Below are 20,931 nucleotides of genomic sequence, written 5' to 3'. Positions count from 1 at the left end.
GGGAGTGGGGACCCGCCGGGCTCGGTGCCGGAGAGCAGCCCGGGATTCAAACGTGTTTGTGGGACTTGAAGGTCAGAAACTCTCGGAGGTGGGCGCGAGGCGCTCTTCCTCCTGCCGGGGGAGAGGCGCCGAGGAGCGGATTATGGGCGCGATCACCGCCGGGCTCGGCAGCTGCGACGCCGGAGCGGAGCGGCTCTTTACCGCGACGCTCACCGGGCGGGGAGGAGGGGGGCGGGCGGGCTGCTGGCCGGCGGCTCGGGGCGGCAGGACCGGCTCATACCGGCGCATCTGACGGGAAAGTGTCCGCAGGGAGGACCGAGCAGAACTCGTCAGAGGTGAGAGGAGCCGGGCTGGGCCGAGTCACCCCCCCGCACCCCCATGCTTAGAAAAATCACAGCAATTATCGGAGCACCAGCACAGACTCTAACCCGCGGCGGGTTTCTGCTCCTGAGCCCCGCGTGTGCGTAAAGTGCGCGCGGCGGCGGAACCCGCAACTTTGCTCCGGCTCCGAGGCTGGGGGGAGTGGGGGGGGGGGGGGGGGGGGGTGCAAAGTTCCGGAGACCTGCCATTTTGTGCCGAGGTCGGCTTTGACCGACGGGGCACGTGCGTGATTGCGCACGGTCGCGCGCTGACATGGACATTTTTGGGAGCCGCTGTCACTGCGGTGTGTGTTTGTTGGGGGGGGGGGTTAGTTACACACAGCTTCTCCTTTAAAAATCATCAGTTTTTAGGATACCTGTTGGGGGGAGGGGGGGGGGGTTCTCAGAGGTCCAGTTGACCCCTGGGCGTTTTGACAGGGCTGTGCACCCCGCTGTCTGAAAATAGTCGCTGTTCTCTGACCTTTGCTGAAGTTGACGCAGAAACAGAAAGTTGCTTCTTCCTCGGATCGATTTGAGAAGAGCTGAGATGCTGTCATTGTGTGAGGTACCTCAGGGCGGATATTATGACTGAACCGTCTGGGCGTAAACCCCTTTTTGTCAGCTCCTCTCTGTCCCTCGCAAACATCACACGGACGAGTGTGTTTGGCCGTGCAGCTCCACATGTTGTCATTCTTTCTGCGTGAAATATTTGGGAAGACTCTGAGAAAAGGCCTCGCTCTGCAGGTCGGCCTGTCGGAGGAATTCCTGTGTGTGTCAGGCCTCGGTGGACTGTCAGTAATTTCTTTCATGTTCGTTTAGCTTTATAAAATAAAAATCATACAGGTTTCAGCCTCACATACCACTTGCTGATTAATTATCCAATTAATTCAAAGTGTTGTTGTCATTAAAAATAAGAATTCTCATGAAATATGCAAACATTATTTATCTTCACTTCACGGCAAATCACAGAGATTAATTCCTGTTTATGGGTGAGATGTTTAGTGTGAGATTTATTAAAGCAGAAACACACACACACAGATCTGACATTTTCCTGTGCTGCAACTTTCTGACCGATCGAGCTCGAAATGTGTCGTCGCCGGCCTCGCGTTAGTCGCTTCCCACCTGTGTCCATGTCAGCGTTGCGGAGGGGGGCCACGGGCCGTGACCGACAGCGGCGATACGCATCTCTCAGCCGCAAACGAGTGAGAAGGAAGTGATGAGACAGACGCAGGGGGAGAGGCAGAGAGGGGGAGCACGGCAAAGGATGGGATCCAATCCGTCCTCTCAGCTGCCTGTCAGTCAGTCGGTCCCGCGGCTGAGGAGACCCACTAGGCAGCAGCCGCTGTTGTCAGGCCGACACTCGCCAAATTATTTGACGTGCACACAATCGGACTTGTGGGAAAGCAAAGAAAAAAACACACACAGTGAAAATCAGAGACACCCGAGCGCCATGACAGGAACACACAAAACCACATGCATTACATAACGCAGCAGTCCTCAGGACGTCTGCGCAGGCGGTCGGACAGACTCGAGCGAGCCGCAGCTCCCAGCAGCCGCCTGCCTCGGGTAATTATGGGAGAGGGCTCCGGTGGTGGGCAGGTGCCGTCAGCAGCCACACGTTAATTCATATGTGTAGCCCGCCCCCCAGACACCCCGCCACCCTGTTCCTGTGTGGTACCTGCAGGGCAAGGCTGAGATGCTGACATCGTCCTCACTCTACTAACAAGGAGCGTGTGTGTGTGAGTGTGTGTGTGTGTGTGTGTGAGTGTGTGTGTGTGTGTGTGTGAGTGTGTGTGTGTGTGTGTGTGTGTGTGTGTGTGAAACACAGGCCGTGTCGAGCTTCCGTGACCTTGATTTTCAGAGTTCAAGCTAGAGAAGAAGAAGATGTTGTTGATGCTGATCTGACACACATACACACACACACACACACACACACACACTCACACACACACACACTCACACACACTCACACACACTCACACAATCAAATCTGGGATGTGAGCGACAGAAATGTTTTTTTTCTTGTTTTTTTTGTGAAATGAATTTTTCACTCAAACTTTTATCGGGAGCAGGAATTCTGAGTTTCCCCCCCGTGAGAAAAATTGGAGGATGTAGGAGGCGTTTGACCTGTTTCTCATAATTTAGCATTTTTTAGGATCTCATTGTGTTGATGGAATTTGTAAATAAGTAAACCTTTGAAACTGCGATGATTCCACGTGTAAAGCACATATTTGTCTGTGTGCATGGGGGGAGGATAAAAGCAGCTCTGCGTCTTCTCTGTAAATTAACGGCAGTTTGAAAAATGAGCAGGAAATAAATTTGCTCTGAAATGTGAGTGAAAGATCGGTGTGCAGCTTTCCCGTGTTTGCCCCGAGAGCTCGATAAGAGTCGGGAGGTTGAGAGCTGGAGGAGCAGCGGTGCGGGGGTGGGTTAGAGGGGGGTAATCATGGCCGTCAGTTTGATCTAAGAATAAAGAGTGTGGGGCAGATGAGGCGCTGACAGACAGGCTCGACTCAGTCCTCTCATGCCGGGGTGCCATCGCAAGGAGCGTCTGCCTGTCTGGGCGGCCGGGGGGGTGGGGGGGGTGGGGGGGGGGGGAGGTGTTTTTGTACTTCAGATTTGGAGACCCGCTCAGAGCTCAGGTGCTGCTGCGGCCTCGTCCTCCATCAGCAGCAGGAATGTGGTGAAAAACTGGAACGCGTAGCCGTGAGATTCCTCTTTGTTTGCCGCGGCTCCCCGCTGAGCCCCCCACCCCCCACCCCCCGCCCCCGGCGTTATTAGGGTTTTACAGAGTTTGGCTCCACTTTGGTATTATTTCTTTCTCCCTCAAAGTTCGTTAGCATTTTGGATTTAAGAATGCGGCGCGCGACGCCGGGGCTGTTTTCCCGTTTGATGTGTCGAACGGCACTGTGTTTTCAGCCGTGTCATTTCCACAGACAACAGCTTAACACAAACCGGCACGCACGCATCAATCACAGGTCCTGAAGCAGAGAATTGTTCCTGCTTAGCATTCAGCCGCGCTCGGCTAAGACGGTGGTAAATACCTCCACGAGATGGAAGGTTAGACCCACTTCACACACCGGCTCTGACTGCGAGGCGCATGTCATGTCTGCTCTTTAGCTGCTGTGCGTCGTGGATGTGACCTCTGTAAACTTCCAGACCTCGGCTAATGAGCACGCCAAAGTAGCACAAGATGGAGGGAGAGAGAGAAGGAGGGAGTGAGGACTCCTGCACCTTTAATTATGATCAAGAGGTTTTCACCAAAGGACGGAGGCGTTCCAGTTCTGTTGCACTCGTAAATCTGGCCCCGGATGCCGTATATTGTGTCGAACGATTACTGTACACCATTATGGTGCATATTCGACTGCCTCTCCAGCACCTGATTTGCATAATTGGATCTTTAATGAAACTTGCCTTGTGGAACAAAAAATACAAAAAGAAAGATGAAAAAAAGTATGTGCGTGTGGGGTGGGGGCACACACACAAACCAGCCCCCCCCAATGTTTGTGGTGAAATAAAGAGTTTTCAGGAGGTGATGAACAGGAGGAAGAGGCAGCGAGTGACCGTCTGCGTCCCGGGCGCTCGCACATCAGCGGCACGGCTACAAATCGGATGAGAAGTGGCTGTGAAAGCTGCACATTCCCAGCCAGGTCTCGCGGGTTAAGACTACAATAGCGGGATATTCTGTGGCCCGGGGGGGATTTCAGCTCCTCTGCTGTCGACACTCGTTGCACCAACTTGTTACTCAGGGAAGATGGCTCTTTTGTAGGAGAGCCGATTCCACGCTCGCCTGCTGGAATTCCTCTGTTGCAAATATTTTGACAAAGACTAATCAGCAGCCGTTGTTTTTTTATTCTCCTTTTTTGGGGGGGGGGGGGGGGGGGCTGAGCTCCCTGCATCCTCCCGTCGGCCTTCTAGGCATGAAGGTTCAAATCCCACTGCTGCCTTTGCGACGGCGTGCGTCGCCCAAAACTGAGATTAAAAATAGAAATTCACGTTTTCACGAGTGTGTCATGAAAGAGAGGTGCTCTCTTATTTCTGCTCTGAGAGCGCCTCCACTCCAGAGTGGGACAGCTAATCGAGTGCTGGTGTCAAAAAACAGCCAAACGGCGGCGGTTTCTCCCTCGCTCTCCGTGTGAATGTGTTTCCACTCGACGTCTGTGGGAGTGGATCATGTGTCAGAGCAGTTTACAGGTGATTTGCAGGGCAGCGGCTCTACAGAGAGGTGCGTGGAAGGCGGGCAGGGTTCAAGTACCTCGGAGGCTCTGATCACGCCGAACGGAGCAATCCCAGCATCTGAGAGGACCCTTCAAACGCCTCCTTATCGCGCTCCTCGCCACAGCAGCCTCTATCATCTCTCTATCCAAATCATTTTCCCCCTCCGTCATCATCATCTTTTATTTCGCTGCTTCCCATCCCTCCTGTCTCGCTGCCACACCGGACGCCGGTGCAGTCCCCTCCTCATTAACAGATGTAGAAATCCTTTTTTTTACCCCGGCCTAATAACAAGATCAGAGTGGAAACTTCTTTACTTTCGGCCACAAATCGGAATGAAAAACGGCACACGTGATGACCTTTAATCACAATCAGATGTCTTTATTTTGTCCTGACAGGCTGGGTTTTGACCGAGCGCAGCTCGTGAGACTGCTCAAGTTAAATGTGCAGCAGTGGGAGCGAACAGACAGGAGGGATGATGATGTGCTTAACGGTATCTGTGGGCTTCCTCCTGAACACGCTGCTGCACAGATCCTGCGAGCCCGTGCTGATAAATTCAGTTTGATAAAAGGCAGCGAAATGCCGGCCTGTCTGCACACCTCTCTGTGAGCGCCGGTGCGTTCGTCACAGCCGGTGGAAGTCAAGCAAAGGGTTTTAATGTCACATCAGGCTAAATTAAAGACTCAATCGAAGGCCGTGAGAGCTGCAAGTTTTTATTTGCAGTGACAGTAGTGTGCTTCAGCCGTGGCTGCTGCTGGAGATTACCAGGCCCCAGTCGATGCAGGCAGTCGTTTTACATTTTCTATTTGTCTTTTGGGAGTTTTGTGATTATTTGCTGCTCGTTTTTAGCCTCGATGCTCATTTTGTATCTGATGACTTTGAGCAGGGGGAGGGTGTGTGTGTGTGTGTGTGTGTGTGTGTGTGTGCGTGCGTGCACGCTCATTTTGAGTCTGGCATTATTTTTCTAATTTGCTATTATTATTAGTATTAATCAAGAGAAATTAAGATATGTGCTGCATTAATCATCAACCTTCCTAATATAGCAAACTGAGGGAGCATTTAAGAAAAGGCTGCATTTAAAGCACGCAGCCACCCCCCTCGAGAAGCCCTTTAATACCACATCGCTGTTCTCCATTTATGCAAAAGTAAATAAGTAAACCCAAAAGGCAAATGAGCATTCCAGCTTTAAACACACAGCCTTCTGTAAACGCCTGGCGCAGCCGCGACCGCGTCTCCGAGCAAAGCTGCCGAGAGGCGAAGGATCCCCACTGAGCTTTTTTTAATTTGAAGCTAAATACAAATGCTACCTGTTCTGCTTGTGTTTGAGGACAGGTTAGTCAGAAACAACTTCTTTCTAATTTTATGGGACATCTTTACTGTAAGCCTCGCTTAAATAGAAAACATTAGAACAGCTTCCAGACTGTGCAGGGCAATTAGGGAGGGGGTGAGGTGGGGGGTTCATCTTCTATTCATTTGATTTGTTCAGAGAGATTCCCCCAAAAATCGCTAAATAATAATCTGAGATGTTTCCACACAGTGAAGCAGGACCAGACAGGGCCGCGTCCACGAGCTTTTACTGTGGTGCCCCCACCCCACCCCACCCCAGGCTTTGGGGAAGTCAGAAGCGTCTTACAAACAAACCCCCAACCACACATTCACAGGTTGAATGATAGCAGACCTTTGCACACTGTTACACTCTTTAACACAGTAATGTTGTTTTTATGAGCTGCAGTGGTGCTGCAGAAAAGCTGAATGAATGCTCGCATTTTTAAGGAAGGCGCTGATATTTGAACACTGTCAGTGAAATTATCTATTTCTTATGTACTCCCACTGTAAGGTGAACACCATTTATTCTGGAAGCTTTTATTCTGAAAACAACAACAACAACCCAATTTCTGAAGCATCCTGTTATTGGTTTTTAATTGATTTCAAATGTGACACACTGCAGTATCTATCAGGATTTGACTTCAAACTTGAAGCTGAACTTTGTTTGTGTGAAACATTTAAGTTTCCTGCAGTGAGGTGACACACAGGTGTACCTGTCCTACTGACACTTCCTGTTTCAGTCCCAAAGCAGCCAATCAGCTGCGGATGGTAAACGTGATTTTAATGAAGTTCATACAGAATATTTGATCCTTTCTTTTCCCTTTTTTCTGTCTGTGCACACAAACAATTCCACCTGCTGTTTTATTTAATTAGGTACAGCAAACGTTACCTGTGTGTGTGTGTGTGTGTGTGTGTGTGTGTGTGTGTGTGTGTGTGTGTGTGTGTGTGTGGGGAGCTGTCAGTCTTTCATGAACTACTTTAAAAAGTGTTGTTCAAGGTGGGAACTAAATAGTGTTTATCTAGCACGTATCAGTGTTATTACTGGGGTCGGCTCTGTGATGTGCACGATTCCCCCGGCGACTCGCTCCTCGCTTTAAAATCTCTTTTTAAGTTGGGAGACGTTCCCGCCTCCACGCTAACACACACCCGAACAGGTCTCCCGCATTTTCTGACAGTTTCTCTCAAATCAGCGTTTTAATCTTCATCTTTGTAGTGGCCCACCCCGGCTCCCTTTCTTCCTCCTCCTCCTCAGCTTCCTTTTTCTCTTTGTCTTTTTCTTATTGTTATTATTTTTATGCGCCCCGATTGTGTTTTTTGCGTTCCTCTCTTGTTGTGTCGTTAACAGGGAGAGTCGAGTGGAAGCGCTTCGAGTCAGGCTCGCTTGTCAGAAGCGAGCAGGGAGTCGGAGTAAACACGCAGAGCGTTTGCATGCGTGGTGTGGCTGATGGGCTCAGAGGGTGAGAGACAGACTGTACCCTGCATGCCCGCACGTCAGCGGCTTCATGTGAGATCCACTGAAGCCAAACTGCGATTGGTCGGCCAGGCGGCTGGTTAAGATTCAGATATCGGGCGAGCGTGTCTTTTGTCCCGCCCCTCCCTGAACCTGGTTCTGCAGGAGGGTTCTTCCTGTTAAAAGGGAGTTTTTCCTTCCCGCTGTCGCCAAGTGCTGCTCGTAGGATGTGATCTGATGGAATATAAATAACATTGAACTGAGCATCAGGATGAGTTCGAATGAGACATTGGTGGTTGCCAGCGAAGAAATGGATGTACATGTTCCCCTCGCTGAGCGCCGCTTTTTCAGACTCCCCTTTCACACTGAAGCTCGTGGAGGACATCTTAAAGAGGCTCCATCATTTAAACACTCACTTCCTCCCTCCTCCCATCCAACTCGATGCTTCCACGCTCAAGGAAGTGCTTTGGCACAGAGGGAGAAATAAAGTCCACCTCAGATCTGCAGAGCAAACCTCTCCTGGTTGGCGATCGGCCCCCGAGGGCTCGTAGGCTGAGGCTACATCCCCATGAGAGGAGGAGGAAGGCTGAGAGCGAGGAAGGAGTGTGAACAAGAGTCGGCCTGACCTCGGGTCAGTGTGGGTGGGGTGGGGGGTGATGTTCACTGATATGAGCGAACGTGGTCACCTCCCTGCATCATGGAAGCTTCTTTACAAAATAAAAACTTTGCTTCATGAAAAAATGTTGTGACTGACGCGATCATGCTTTTTTAATAACAACTGGAAATCAGGCCATGAGTCTGAACTCTACAGAAGTTCACAGCGGTCATGTAGGAGCCGTGATGCTGATATGTTGTGTGTAAATCTGAGGTGTCGTCAGTTTCTGGCGGTGATCGTAGCTCCAGATTTACAGGCTGTGTGGCGTCGGAGCGAGGAGGGTCTGAGGAGGAAGCGGAAGACGTCTGAATTTATTTAAAAATTCTGTCCAGGATCGAAATGATGAAGCACAAAAAACGTGAAGCGCTTCCTTTTTTCTGTGAATTTTGGAGGGCGGAGCTCTCCGTGAAGAGTCAGGGTGCAGGCGTCGCTCCCACTTAGCAGCCCTGACAGGTGATGTGAGCCCTCAGGTGTTTCAGCACGGCTTGCTGGCTGTACTGTACATACCTGTGTGCGTGTGTCAGGGACTGTTGGGAGGGGTGAGGTGTGTGTTTGGGGGGGGGTTGAATCAGCCATTACCAGCGTTCATGTGGAGCCCCGGCAGAGGTCAGTCTCCTCCTCGACACCCCTTTTTCATCCAATTTCTGAGGCTGCGGGCGGCCGCTCGCCGTGCTTTTGTTGCCGGAGGTAATCTGTGAAGTGATCTTAATTATGGAGGTTCGGCCTGTCCCCCCACCCCCACCACCTCTTCCTCCTCTCGCTGTCTCCTTCTTTTTCTCTCTTCCTCTCTGTACACGCTTTTAATCAAACAGCGTAGTTAGCTCGTAATGAGGGCGAAGGGAGCACGTGCGCTCCTGCTTACACATGCTGCGAGGCTTCGAGGAGAACGAGGAGGATGAGGAGGGTGAGGAAGGATGGGGAGGGGCGAGTTTCACTCACAGGTTTGCCTGGAAGATTTTTGCAAACATCTCTAACTGAATGTGAACTGGTCTGAAGTCAGTGTGATAAATAAACCAGCTAACGTGTGTGAGAGAGAGATGCACTTTTGCCTGACTGCTGCGTGCTGATTGGTCTGATTTATTTTCCTGCTGAATTTGTATAATTTATTTTAACGTGTTGTGTTTTGTCACAAACGCCACAAACTCTTTTCAGCTTCTGTAAAAGTAAAGTCCGGACTGTGTGTGTGTGTGTGTTGAGCCCTCGGGGCTGAAGTGGGAGGGTGAGGGGTGAAGTCGGGGCAGTGGGGGGTCAGTGGGGATCCGTTACATGTTAAACGGTCGAGGCATTGATGAGATGATCCGGCGAGGATTAGACCGACAATCCTGATGGACGCTGAAAAGGTGACCACATGAGGAGGGGCGTGTGTGTGTGTGTGTGTGTGTGTGTGCATGAGATCACGTGCACCCCTCACACAGGGTCCTGGGAGCCATTTCCAGGTCAGAGTGAGGTCAAAGGGCGGCTGAATGACAGTCAGATCAGACGTTGTCGAGTGTGATGATGTCACTTCTTCCTCATGGTTTTTTACTGCTTTGCAAACATTAATGAGGTTTTTTACCTTTCCTGTGACGTCGCCCGTCGTGCGATCGGCAGCTCGTCTCCTCTGAGCTTCGGTGGTTTTTTTCTCGTGTTCAGACTGAAGCAGATCGCCGACCTCGCACGTCGACCTGTTCCGTACGCGGAGCGTCGAGCTCTGCAGATCCGGCGGACTGAACGTCTGAAGCATCGACGTTTCTGGAAAATCAATTCCATTTGGACGAATAATTTTTTTCCTGGATTTTCCCAACGAATCATGAGAAATGTAATGATTTGTATTCATCTTCATTTACTCTCTGTTTAAGTCAGTGCAGGGTCAAAGGTCGCGTCTTTACCGAGCAGTGTTAATAAATGTTTTGCTGACAGTGGGTGACCGAAGGAGGATGCAGGCCGAGCTCGCTGTGCGCTCGGACCCGGAGCTTCATACGTCCAGCTGTCATTCCGCAGCTTTGCGTGTGGTGATGTCACAGCGAGCAGACAAATACCCCGCCCTGCAGGTCAGGGCAGCCATGTTCAGATCAAAGTCTGTATATAAAAGATGGTGGTAGCCAACGTGATGATTTTGGATCCTCTATGTTGGTTCTTTGGAGTGACACAGAGGCATCAGAGTGTGTGTTTGTGTGTGTCTGTGTGTGTGTTACAGTGAGGCTGCTAATTCCTTCAGGGTCAGGAGGCGGGGCTAGGGTTAAACGCTGTGGTGGGGAGGTCAGCGGTGATTAGCTGCCATCTGAACTAACGGCCGGATGCTGAAGAAGAAGGAGTGGGAGGGGCCAGCAGTGTGCTCGCCCCCCCCTCCCCCCCCCTTGTCCTTATATTATTAAAGGTTGCCTCCATGCTTAAGTAAGGCGAGGCAGATGGGCCTTTTCATAAATCATGCTTATAAGATGATTACAGGCGTCGCCGCCCAGCATTCTCTCCCCTTCGCCCTCACTACAGTAGCGCTCAGAGTTTTCCTCAAGGCCGGCTAATCTCGGCGTGTTTTTAAACCCACAGAGCCGAAGCTGAAGTCTGATTATTTTACTGACCCGGGGAGAGAAAGGAGACACCGAGAGCAACAAAGAAGGGGAGAAAAATGCAAAAGATAAGAGCGAGTGCCGCCTCCTCTCCCACTTGTTCTGCTCCCGAGCTCAGAAAGTTGCTCAGGAACAGGATGTTCGATATATAGCACTGTGTGTGTGTGTGTGCTGTTCCTTGATGTATGCGCCGTGTCAGGCAGTCATTGTCTCCTGGGTAAAGAATGATAGTTCAAATACCTAGCATCTCTCCCCTGGTGCTCCAAACGCTCGCCTTTGAAGTTTTTATAATCCATCTGTCATCTGCGAGCAGGGAGGGCACATGTTCTGTACCACTCAATTACCAAATTCTCTTTTTGCCAACTACAATGAAACAGGAAGCAAATAATATGGGCGACCCTGAAAAAAAGCGAGAGGGGGGAGGAGGGGGGGGTGAATGGAGAGAGAGAGAAAGAGGGAGGAATTGCTTGAAAATCCTGCGTTCCTGACTTTCTCACGCACTTGATTGTGTCCCCTCGCTGCCTCTCATAACAGGAGAACAAAGCCTGTTTGTTGTGGGTGGAATGCCTAAAATGCTTCCTACTGTTACAATTATGAAGAATTTGATTGAATGTGTATTGTTTCAAGGGCTTGGTGATTTTGATCATTTTTTTAAGTGCCTTAGATTGTTACTCGGCTTCCCCACCCCCCCATGAGAAATAATAAGCAGTCACCTAATCAGATTCCATTTGATATAAACATTTCATTTGTTATAAGGCCGGTCAATGTCGCGCGTGTTTTCCGCGATGCATTATTCATCGCGCACGCTCCGAGATGCGTTCTGAATGGCTTTTCTGTCAGCAGCTGGATGGAGTATCTAATGAAGTTTGCCGCACTTCTTGGTGTTAAAATCGTCTTTAATTGGTGAGCGCTTTGTTGTGCGTCGCTTTAAAGCCGTGCTGAGGAAAACTTCAGATGACTGCGTGGAAAATAACAACAGCGGCGGCTGCAAATTATGGCTCGGAAACATATTTCATTTACATACGCCGCAGGCCGCTTTTAAGGCGTCTACCTTTTAATTCTTTTTCATATTTAACACTCGATACAAAACAATAAGAAAGCCTCAGATCTGCGTGTCTGGTTCCTCGTTTACATCCGAGCCCCCCACCCCGTCCCTCGGCGTCCTCACCGGGAGGAAGATGAAAAGATTGTTTTGAGAAGCTCCAAAGGAAATTTGACGTTCTTTGGTTGCTTCTGAAACTTCCAATATTCTGCCGTAATTGTTTCGTGCACGTTATATATCTTCGTTTGGGGTGGGGGGGCTGGGGGGAGATGAGGAACGCGTCGGCCTCTTTCTTCCCAAATAAAAGGCAGCAGAACCCATCTGGTTGGGTGATCCACTGCTGGCCCTCTCGCGCTCATCGCTGAAATAATACTCCCTCTAATGACTCCCGCATATTCTGAAATCTCCCTTTTGAAATTGGTCTTGGCAGATTATTTGCAGGTACTTGAGTTGCATCTGTTTGCAATTTTGCAAATGTGGAAGACTTTAATGCCGGGCAGGGCGGCGAGCAGAGAAGAGGCTATTTTAATCCCTGGGATAACACCGGCTGTCGGCGTGAGGGGGCCCAGGCGAATGTCGGGACAGTACCTGCACGTATACCGGCGCTGACCCCACCCCCCCGATCCCATCCATCTGTACCGTGTGGACGCTGGGGGTGAAAGCAGGAGGCCATCACGTACCCTCAGAAACAAAGGGCTCCTGTCCCTGCAGCCAGCAGCAGATTCAGTAACAGGTTCGGTTTCCAGAAGACGGAAATTTATGTAAATGTTATGATGCGCTGTGACAGCGGGTTGTCGCCACGGCTCACCCGGGTCGCCCAGTTAGAGTGAAAGAAGCAGTCCAGTCCGTTAGGCAGGAGGCTCTGGGTTCAGACCTTCCTGGGTTTCCTTGGTTTTCAAAATAAAAGAATAAAAGAACCCCTGTTTGAAGCTGAAAAGTCACTCGTGGTCTTTTATTTGGATCACGTTTAATTTTCAGCCTTTGTCTGACCACGAGCTCGTGGCGGACACTCGGCATCAACGAGCGAAGAGCAAGAAGCGCTGCGGGTTTCGAGCTCGTCCAGGTGCCGGGGCTGGCACCGTGGATACGCAGGCGTACCTGCACAGAGTCGCCCGGACGCGAGCTGCGTCGGCGTGCCCCGATGAGCCGCGCGCTGCATTCAGTCACTTACGACACGAATAACTGAGCGGAGGCCGTCGGTTATTTATGTTGTCCAGATAAAGTGCAGTGATTAGCGAGGCTAAACCAAAGCTGAAATGATTGTGACTTCAGTCCCTATTATTTCTACCATGTGGCGAGCAGCTGACCAGCTTAAGCCTCCCCCTCGCGCCCCCGCCCCCTCCCTCTTTTAAAGCTGTAATAAGGTGCCCTATTGTCCGATGGCAGGGAGAAGCGGGGCCGCGGCCGAGCCCACCCAGCTGACTGTAATTTCATAGGTGGTTACAATTACATTAATTACATATTTCATCAACAGTGTTTATCCAGCCGCGCGGTGAATGAAGAGGCCAAACTTTTAACTTTTGTTTTTGCATTTCTTGTTTCCCCCCTTTCTCCTTCCTCCTCCTCTTCCTCCTCCATTTTTTTTTTGTGGTTGTTTTATTAGGAGCGAGGGGAGGGGAGGTGCCAGAGGAGGAATTATGCTGAAAGTGTATGCCTTGCAACTTTTCCCCTCCCTGTTGGAAATGTTTATTTGAACAGTAAGCTCATGATTTGAATATTTGTAATCCATGCTTAAATTTACAGGCCAGATGAACTTTTTGGCACAGAATGGCAACCATAAGTAGGATTTTGAGAAAAGCTTTACAAAATTTTAAGCCATGTGCAAGGCTTATATAATTTAGAAGGGGGGGAAATATGCACAAATAAAACAGGCTCTGTCTTATTTACTTTACACTCGCAGAAAAAAATGCATCATATGGCCTCTGACGTACGGACGTATATGTGCAGATGCACGCGGAGTTGTGTCTTTGCAGGAGACTCAGCTGCTTGTGAGTCTGTGCGGGAATAACGTCCACCCCGGTGTCGGCGGGTGCCACCCATCGTGGAGGGGGAGGGGGGAGAGCGGGGTCAGCGAGGCAGGCGGGAGGAAAAGGAAGACTTTCTTAAATGATGCTAATCAGTCCGGAGGGGCCTGGCCCTCTCTGCCTCATCAGGCTGCTGTAATTCAGATGTGCCGAGAACCTGGAATTAAACGTGTCACTGTGAGGCGCACGTGTGTGTGCGTGCATGTGTGTGTGTGTGTGTGTGTGTGTGTGTGTGTGTGAGGGGTGTTTAGGGGTTAAGTAGAACCAAATTAGTCGATGGGAGCACTAACAGCAGCGGGAGCTTTCTGTGTGGCTACTTCTTGGTGAATGTCAAGATGATTTAGCTGCTCTTCTGCTCGCCGTCTGTCTCTGAGCGCCGCTCCTCCAATCACGGCTCCGGGCTGTCTGTTTGTGGCCCTCCATGCAACAAATGAATATTAAATCTACGCTGGGCATTTTCGCACAATGGCAGGAGGTTACGCTTTGAAATATGAGAACGGTTAGAGCCAGAAATCCTGCGAGGTAACATCACTAAAGTCTCACAGGAAGTTTAACATCTATAAAGTGGGGGGGGGGCTCCTGACCGCTGGAGCCAGCATATGCGCTGTAATATATTTTAATCACTGTGGAGGACGCATAAATTAGGCTTCCTTTATTCGATAAAAGCTGTAAATAAAAGCCTGTTTGCTGATAAAATTAAAACTCTGAAGGAAAATGAGAATATTTGCACAATAATGAAATGAGGAGTGGAGGGGTCACAGGAAAACACTCGTGCTTTACTTTCTTTGCTGCTTCCTGTGAAAAGTCTAAAACATCACGTTGATGTGTGAACAGATTCTGGTCTGAACATATTTGTTTAGGCTTTCTGTGCTCTTCATACTGATCTTCTTTCTGTGTGTGGCTGAATGTGGCTCACTGCGATCTTTCATTTGTGCTCTAGAACATTTCATGCTTCGTGTCATTCGGCGTCATCACCGGCTGTACCTAATGTTCAGGTTTTATTCATGTGGACCTGCTAAGCTGTCGCTGGGCTCCTGTTTCTGGTAGAGCCGGTGCTGCGTGCAGGTGAGGTGGCGGCGCTGCGGCTGTGCCGACACGCACGCACAAAATGCTGCGTGTGTTTGTAGTGCTTACAGTGCTTATCGACATTATTCATGCTCGTTTTTACAGCACGGGAAATTTCACGGAAAAATCACAGCTTCTTTATGTTCAAATGAAAAATAAATACATAATTAAAAATAATGCCAATTTATATTATTTATGTAAAGAGCAGTAAATAAATAAAAGGTTCCTAGTGATCAGTGTCTGCTGAGAGCGTCTCAGTGAGGCGAGTGTGAAGAAGGAAAACGTAGCGGTCGCTGTGAATCAGAGCCGGTTTGAGAGTAAAATGAGAGAGGTTAGTGTTGATGAGTGTTTCCTGTGAGCTCACAGTGAAGAGTGTGTGTGTGTGTGTGTGTGTGTGTGTGTGCGCGGGGACACCAGTTGGGCTAACAGCTGAATCATGGCTCAGCCGCTGCCCCTCGTAGTCCTTGGCAGTTAGCGGTGTGAAAAAGCCTTCTCTTTGAGGGCATTATATAGATTAATGTGCTGCGCCTCGGGCACACACACACACACTCACACACACACACACCTCGCCAGGGAGGGATACTGACTCAGTGTGTGTGTGCAGCATTGGATTGTTGAGTTTACTGAGTGTGTGTGTGTGTGTGTGTGTGTGTAAGCTGAGAGAGAGAAGCTCGCCTGGTTGATTTTTGAATTATTTTTTTTATAAATCACTTATATATTAAAATTTGTTTTTAAGGTGGAGATGTTGTTTAGTGAGTTATTCTTAAGGTGGAAATGCAGTTTAGCGGTTTGTCTTTAAGGTGGAAATGCATTTCAGGGACGACACAAAGATATCGTTCCTGCTTTTCTACGCTGAACTTTTTCACCTCATGTGAGGCTTTAAGTTTATGCAGGGTGTTGGTGGGGGGGTCGTGTAGGGACGGCTTTCTCTGAAGGTATTTTTATGTGGATTAGGGGGTGTTTATGAGGACTGGCTGACCACAAAAGGGGGAGGGGGGTGTTTCTCCTCACTCTCTCTGTTTTACCCCCCCCCCCCCCCTGTTTTCCCCTTTCTAGCCGAATTAGCTGTGAGTTTAGCGGAGTGCGATCAGGGTGTAGCTGAGCTGATTCACACACACACACGGCCGCTGGAAGCAAACGCAGATGGAAAAGTACAACAGTGTTCCAGCTGAAGTTACAGCTTGTCGGGGTAAACAGGACACTTCAACTTTTAAAGGCCTTGCTTGCCCCCCTTTTCTCATCTCGCTGGAAACTGCGGGGTGAAATTTATCGTATCAGGATTTAACGCGTTCCAGCCCAGATCAGTCAATCTGTGGGTGTTTCTATGACACCCAACCGTGCGTGCGCCACGTACATACGTGTGCACGTGGAGCCGGAGCGTGTGCCGGTATCTGCAGCCGGTGGTCTAAATAACCTACTTTTGTCTGACAGCGGCGCGGAGACACGGAGGTGCACATATGCAGAAAGCTATTTGGAAAGGCCTCCTCGTAGCTGTCAGCTTTTATTATGCGCTGAGGTGTCATGTTTGTTAGGAAGCTGAGTGCAGATGGCAGAGTGGAAGAAATGGATCACTAATTTTAACAATGATTAATGAACAGAGATGGAAAATGAATTACATCGGACTATTGGAGGCAAGGAATATTTTCTCTGAAAATGTTAACTTCGGCTGCCAGGCAGCCGGCCGTGCTGTGGGTGTTATTGAGGAGGGGGAGTGTGTGTGTGTGTGTGTGTGTGTGTGCGCTCTAAGGTGCAATTTTTCCCCTGCATCTTTTGTAGAATCAACACTTCACTGCTCTTGCCTATTACTTTAGTGCTCGCCTGCTTAAACACTGCCAGCTTCACACACGCTGTTGTTCCCCCTGTGTGTACTGCTCTAGCAGTTAAGGTACACACTCTTTAATAAGGTAAACACAGGAAAGGTTAGACTGTCTTAAAATGTTCCCTATTTTCATTACTCTGCAGTGCGCTTTATATCAAATCAGAGATGTTGCAGATTCAATCAAGTGTTAGCAGCTCGTGCCGAGGCGTCTGCCTTTAACCGCTCTCTGAGCGCAGCGTGTCTGCAGGTCTGCAGGCGGAGGCGTGGCCGGGGGTGTTCGGACTCCCTTTTTGTCCCTACGGGTGCAGTGTGTGCCTGTGCACCCCAAGGGTGCACCTGTGTGCCCTGAAGGCTCACGCATGCTCCGTTTCTTCTGCACTCGGGACACAGTCAGATATTCCGATGAGGAGCTTCGATGTGTTGTGACACGGTGGTGCAGAGGTTAGCAGCACAGTTCTGGGTTTGAACCTTGATGTGTTCTCGCTGTGGCCCGTGAATATCTCCATTTCTGCAGGCTTGCATTAGAGCGAGCCTTTTTATTTTTATTTTGTGAATGTTTTTGTAGCAAAATGTAAAAACGTTCAAACTGAAGCCTCAGCGTCTGTCACGTATTTGTGTGGTGCAGAATAAAACCAAGGCCCGACCTGCTTTAGTCTTAACACCACACATATCAACTCAGGCCCATCAAACCTGCTGCAGAGGACGAGTCAGCTTTCAGATGCAATGGCAGCCAGACCGCAGACCTGCCATCCTCCATTGTTTGTGATCTGAGGGGAAACCTTGGAGTTTCTGCCACTTTTTCCCCTCGCATCAGACCCACCCCCTCACCCCGTCGCCCCCCTCCCAGACGCGTCTCTGCCGATGTTCGTCTGGTGGGCGGCTGGTGGAACACGGTTTAATAGGTAGATGTGAACTATTTTGAATTTAATTAATCTCCTGATGAGAAAAAAGAGAAAACAGCAACTTCCAGCAACACAGTGTGTGTGTGTGTGTGTGTGTGTGTGTGTGTGTGTGTGTGTGTGTGTGCACGTTTGAGGAGACAGAGGGAGAGATCTCAGGTTACGGCAGCATATGCTAAGCACTCGGAAAACATACACAATGCCTTTGGTGAACAAGGTAGTCGGTATGCCCCTGGGAGCCAATTTGGATTGTGACTTAAGGCAACGTCGTGGCTTTGTGTGTGTGTGTGTGTGTGTGTGTGTGTGTGTGTGTGTGTGAGAGATTTACTCTTGACGCTCCATTGAAACAGTAGTGGTGGGTAAATCTGGGTGGCCCTCCTGCAGACCCTCCACATCTGTGTCCCCCCCGCCCCCCCTGCAGGACTGAGCCGGCTCCTCTCTGCCTGGCTGCTCCTCCGCACTCACAGCACACTCAGCCAGACCTCGTTTTACCCAATCACAGCGTCCGCGGTAACCAAACCCACCGCGGCAGACGACGGTATTGATCTGAGCGTGAGTGGCAGGCGGGGTACGGCGCGCGGCGTGCAGCGTTTAGCGCCTAGATTGAGGGTAAATATACAAAAAAGGAGATCTCGCAGATTCCCGTCTAAGCAAACTTTGACAGATTTAAGCAAACGTTTGAAATGTCACAAAAAATGAAATGTAAATCAGGAGCAGTTTAGTCAGCTGCGTCGAAACGGATAAATTAACTTCTTCAACAAAGAGCAAAGCTCCGCCACTTTTTAGGCGTTCCTCCTCGATGTGAAGTCTGTGCAGAGGAAGCAAACGCTGGCAGAAGCTCCGATATCTGCCAGCCGGGCTGCTCTAACAGGAAGTGCCGGCCTTTCTTACTCCGTGCTCTCCGAGCGCTCGTGCAGCGCGGGGCGTCGAGGAGCGGCGTGGGGCTTTTGCACTCCCCTCATCAGCCGTCACTGCAGAAAACATCATCATCAGAAGAAGAAATGAAAAAAGTCAGACACTGATGTGCACAAGCAATTACAGTTCATATATTTGTTAGATTATTCGTGTAAACGACATCACGTCTGCACAGGAAGTGCTGGGGAAAATAAAGCCGTGTGTCGGGGGGGGGGGTCTTTGTCTGCTGTCGCCACCGTTACAAACTTGTCAAGCTTCAAATGTGTGTGACTGTGAATTTCCTGGTGTGTGTGCTTTGTTTACAGGCTCTTGTCGTCCCACCTTCTGTGAAGCTGTCGGCGCTCTTCCTGACACCCGGCGCTCGCTGGAGAGGCGGCAGTCACGCAGGTACGATTGCACCGATTGATCGCGGGAGAAAGGGGAGGATATTAAAGGTGTCTGTCACATTTGTGCGCTCTCCTGCTTTGCTTTCTTTCCCAAAAGTCCACAAAGTCGTGCCGTACTTTCTCTGAGTTGGCCTGTCGCAGTGTCTGCCGGCGGCTCAACGGCGTGCTCGTTGGACTCCACGCTTCCACTGCCAGCGTGCACGCACGTACTCACGGCAGCTGAAGATGTGGTCAAAGCGGCCGTGTTTGGGCGTGTTTTCGTGCATCCGCGGCGTGAGTTTGAAGGCACATATGCCGGGATGCATGGCGGCAGAGCCGGCAGCAGGATGCGTCGGGGGCGTGTTTCTGCTGCGCGTGTGACTCCGAGTCTGTTAAATCTGCTCTTTGCATCTGTCTGCTATTAAACTGAATCTGGCTCCGTTTAACGTCTTCTCCTCATCACGCGCAGAGAAAAATAAAAAATCAACCTGTAGCTGCAACATAAATACGAGCAGCGAAGATATGAAATATTGATTCAATTATCAGAAACACTCAGACGGCCTGTTTACTTTTTCCTTGGACTGAATTCTGAGCGTCCAGATGTGGAGCCGCTGATGTGAGGCTTCCTGGAAATTTCAGGACGTTTTCGGCTGGCGGGCGCGCTGCGGTCAGACTTTGCCGCTGGTCGTTACTGTGGTAACAGAGGAGATGGAGACAGGGTTGAGAGAAAGCTTATTTGAACCCAAACCTGGGTCTCTTTTTAAATCTGAGCCGTCTGGTTGCACGAATGTAACGTAAAGTGTGACCGAACGATGGAAACGCCCCGACACCTCTGCATCATCCGCCAGTTTTTATATGGTCACTTTTCTTAACTATGTGAATGAGGGAGCGTTTCTGAATGTCCACACATGTATGTGTGTGCATGCATGCCTGCCCTGCACGTCATATCGCTTCATCCGTTAAACAGAAGGAGGGTTCTTCTTCTGTCTGCTCCTTTTCCTGCATGATTTGAGCGACGTACAGATGATTCACTTACTGAGGATGTCCATAAATGTCAGCTGTACGTTATTCTTTTAAATGTTGATTTCACACGGAGGCCGGAGCGGTGACACTGTGCTAAAGTTTAACTGCACATTTAAACCGTGAGCTACGTGAAGAAAAAGAAACACAATTTCACCTTTAAAAGGGAAAGTTTGTGTTAATGAACAGAGTGTCTTTTTTTAAACTTACTGAAAAAAACATTCATGTCTGTGAGTTTAGTTTTATTCATTTAGCGCAGTCACGGCTCTTTGTACTGTAAGACCTACAGTAATACAGGCAGGCTCATTTTACAGGTTTAACTACATATTACAGAAATGCTGCTTTAATGAATAAAAGAAATAAATTACAGAAAGCTTTCTTTCCTGTGCCCGCCTTTACATTTTCCATAGCTGTCCAGTGGGCCGGATTGGCCTCTTTCCTGGGCCGATTCTGGCCCCTGGGCCTTGCGTTTGACACCCCATCTCTATAAGAAGAACTTGGTGACAGTGGGAAGGAAAAACTCCCTTTTAACAGGAAGAAACCTTCAGCAGAACCAGGCTCAGGGAGGGGCGGGGCCATCCAAAACACACCAGTCTTTTCAGCACATATTCACACACACACACACACACTCGCACACACACACACACACTCACACACACACACACACACACACTCGCACACACACACACACACACACACTCGCACACACACACACACACACACACACACACACACACACACTCGCACACACACACACACACACACACACACACACACACACACTCGCACACACACACACACACACACACTCGCACACACACACACACACTCACACACACACACACACACACACTCGCACACACACACACACACACACACTCGCACACACACACACACACACACACACACACTCGGCCTGTCACAGAGCCACACCGCTGTCATTTCCTCTCTGTGCAGCTCAAGGAGACAATTAGCAAACAGAGGTGACACGGTAAACAGGTGCGAGCCATTATTCCTGGAGCTGGATGAGCGTGGCCACCCCATCCCTCACCGTGATGGGCTGTTACTGTGTGTGTGTGGGGGGGGGGGCATGCTTCATCCTACCCAGTTGTCTGTAATCAGCACGTCATCATCATCATCATCATTGCAGAAACGAGACTCTCTCTCTCCGAGGCTCACATTCATCTTTAAATCCATACCTGTCTGCCCGCCGTCCCTCCTCTTCCTCGCT

At 49.9% G+C, this 20,931-nt stretch overlaps 1 protein-coding gene across 12 annotated transcripts in view; it reads left to right on the top strand.

The window, feature by feature from the left end:
• The window catches only part of znf536 (zinc finger protein 536), a 212,214-nt gene that overhangs the window by 32,432 nt on the left and 158,851 nt on the right, over positions 1-20,931 (top strand). For 10 of the 12 annotated variants that reach the window (XM_082544108.1, XM_082544120.1, XM_082544107.1 and 7 more), the window contains one exon: positions 18,621-18,702. The exons of 1 other annotated variant lie outside the window; for it this stretch is intronic. The gene's annotated coding sequence lies outside the window, so the exon portion shown is untranslated. Of the gene's footprint in view, positions 1-313; positions 336-18,620; positions 18,703-20,931 lie in introns of those variants that run through there. One more of the 12 variants, XM_082544110.1, reaches the window with a different exon arrangement.

The sequence above is a fragment of the Aulonocara stuartgranti genome (assembly GCF_965226115.1).
Source record: "Aulonocara stuartgranti genome assembly, chromosome: 1".
NCBI classification, from domain to species: Eukaryota; Metazoa; Chordata; class Actinopteri; order Cichliformes; family Cichlidae; genus Aulonocara; species Aulonocara stuartgranti.
This window is presented reverse-complemented; position numbering and strand designations above follow the sequence as displayed.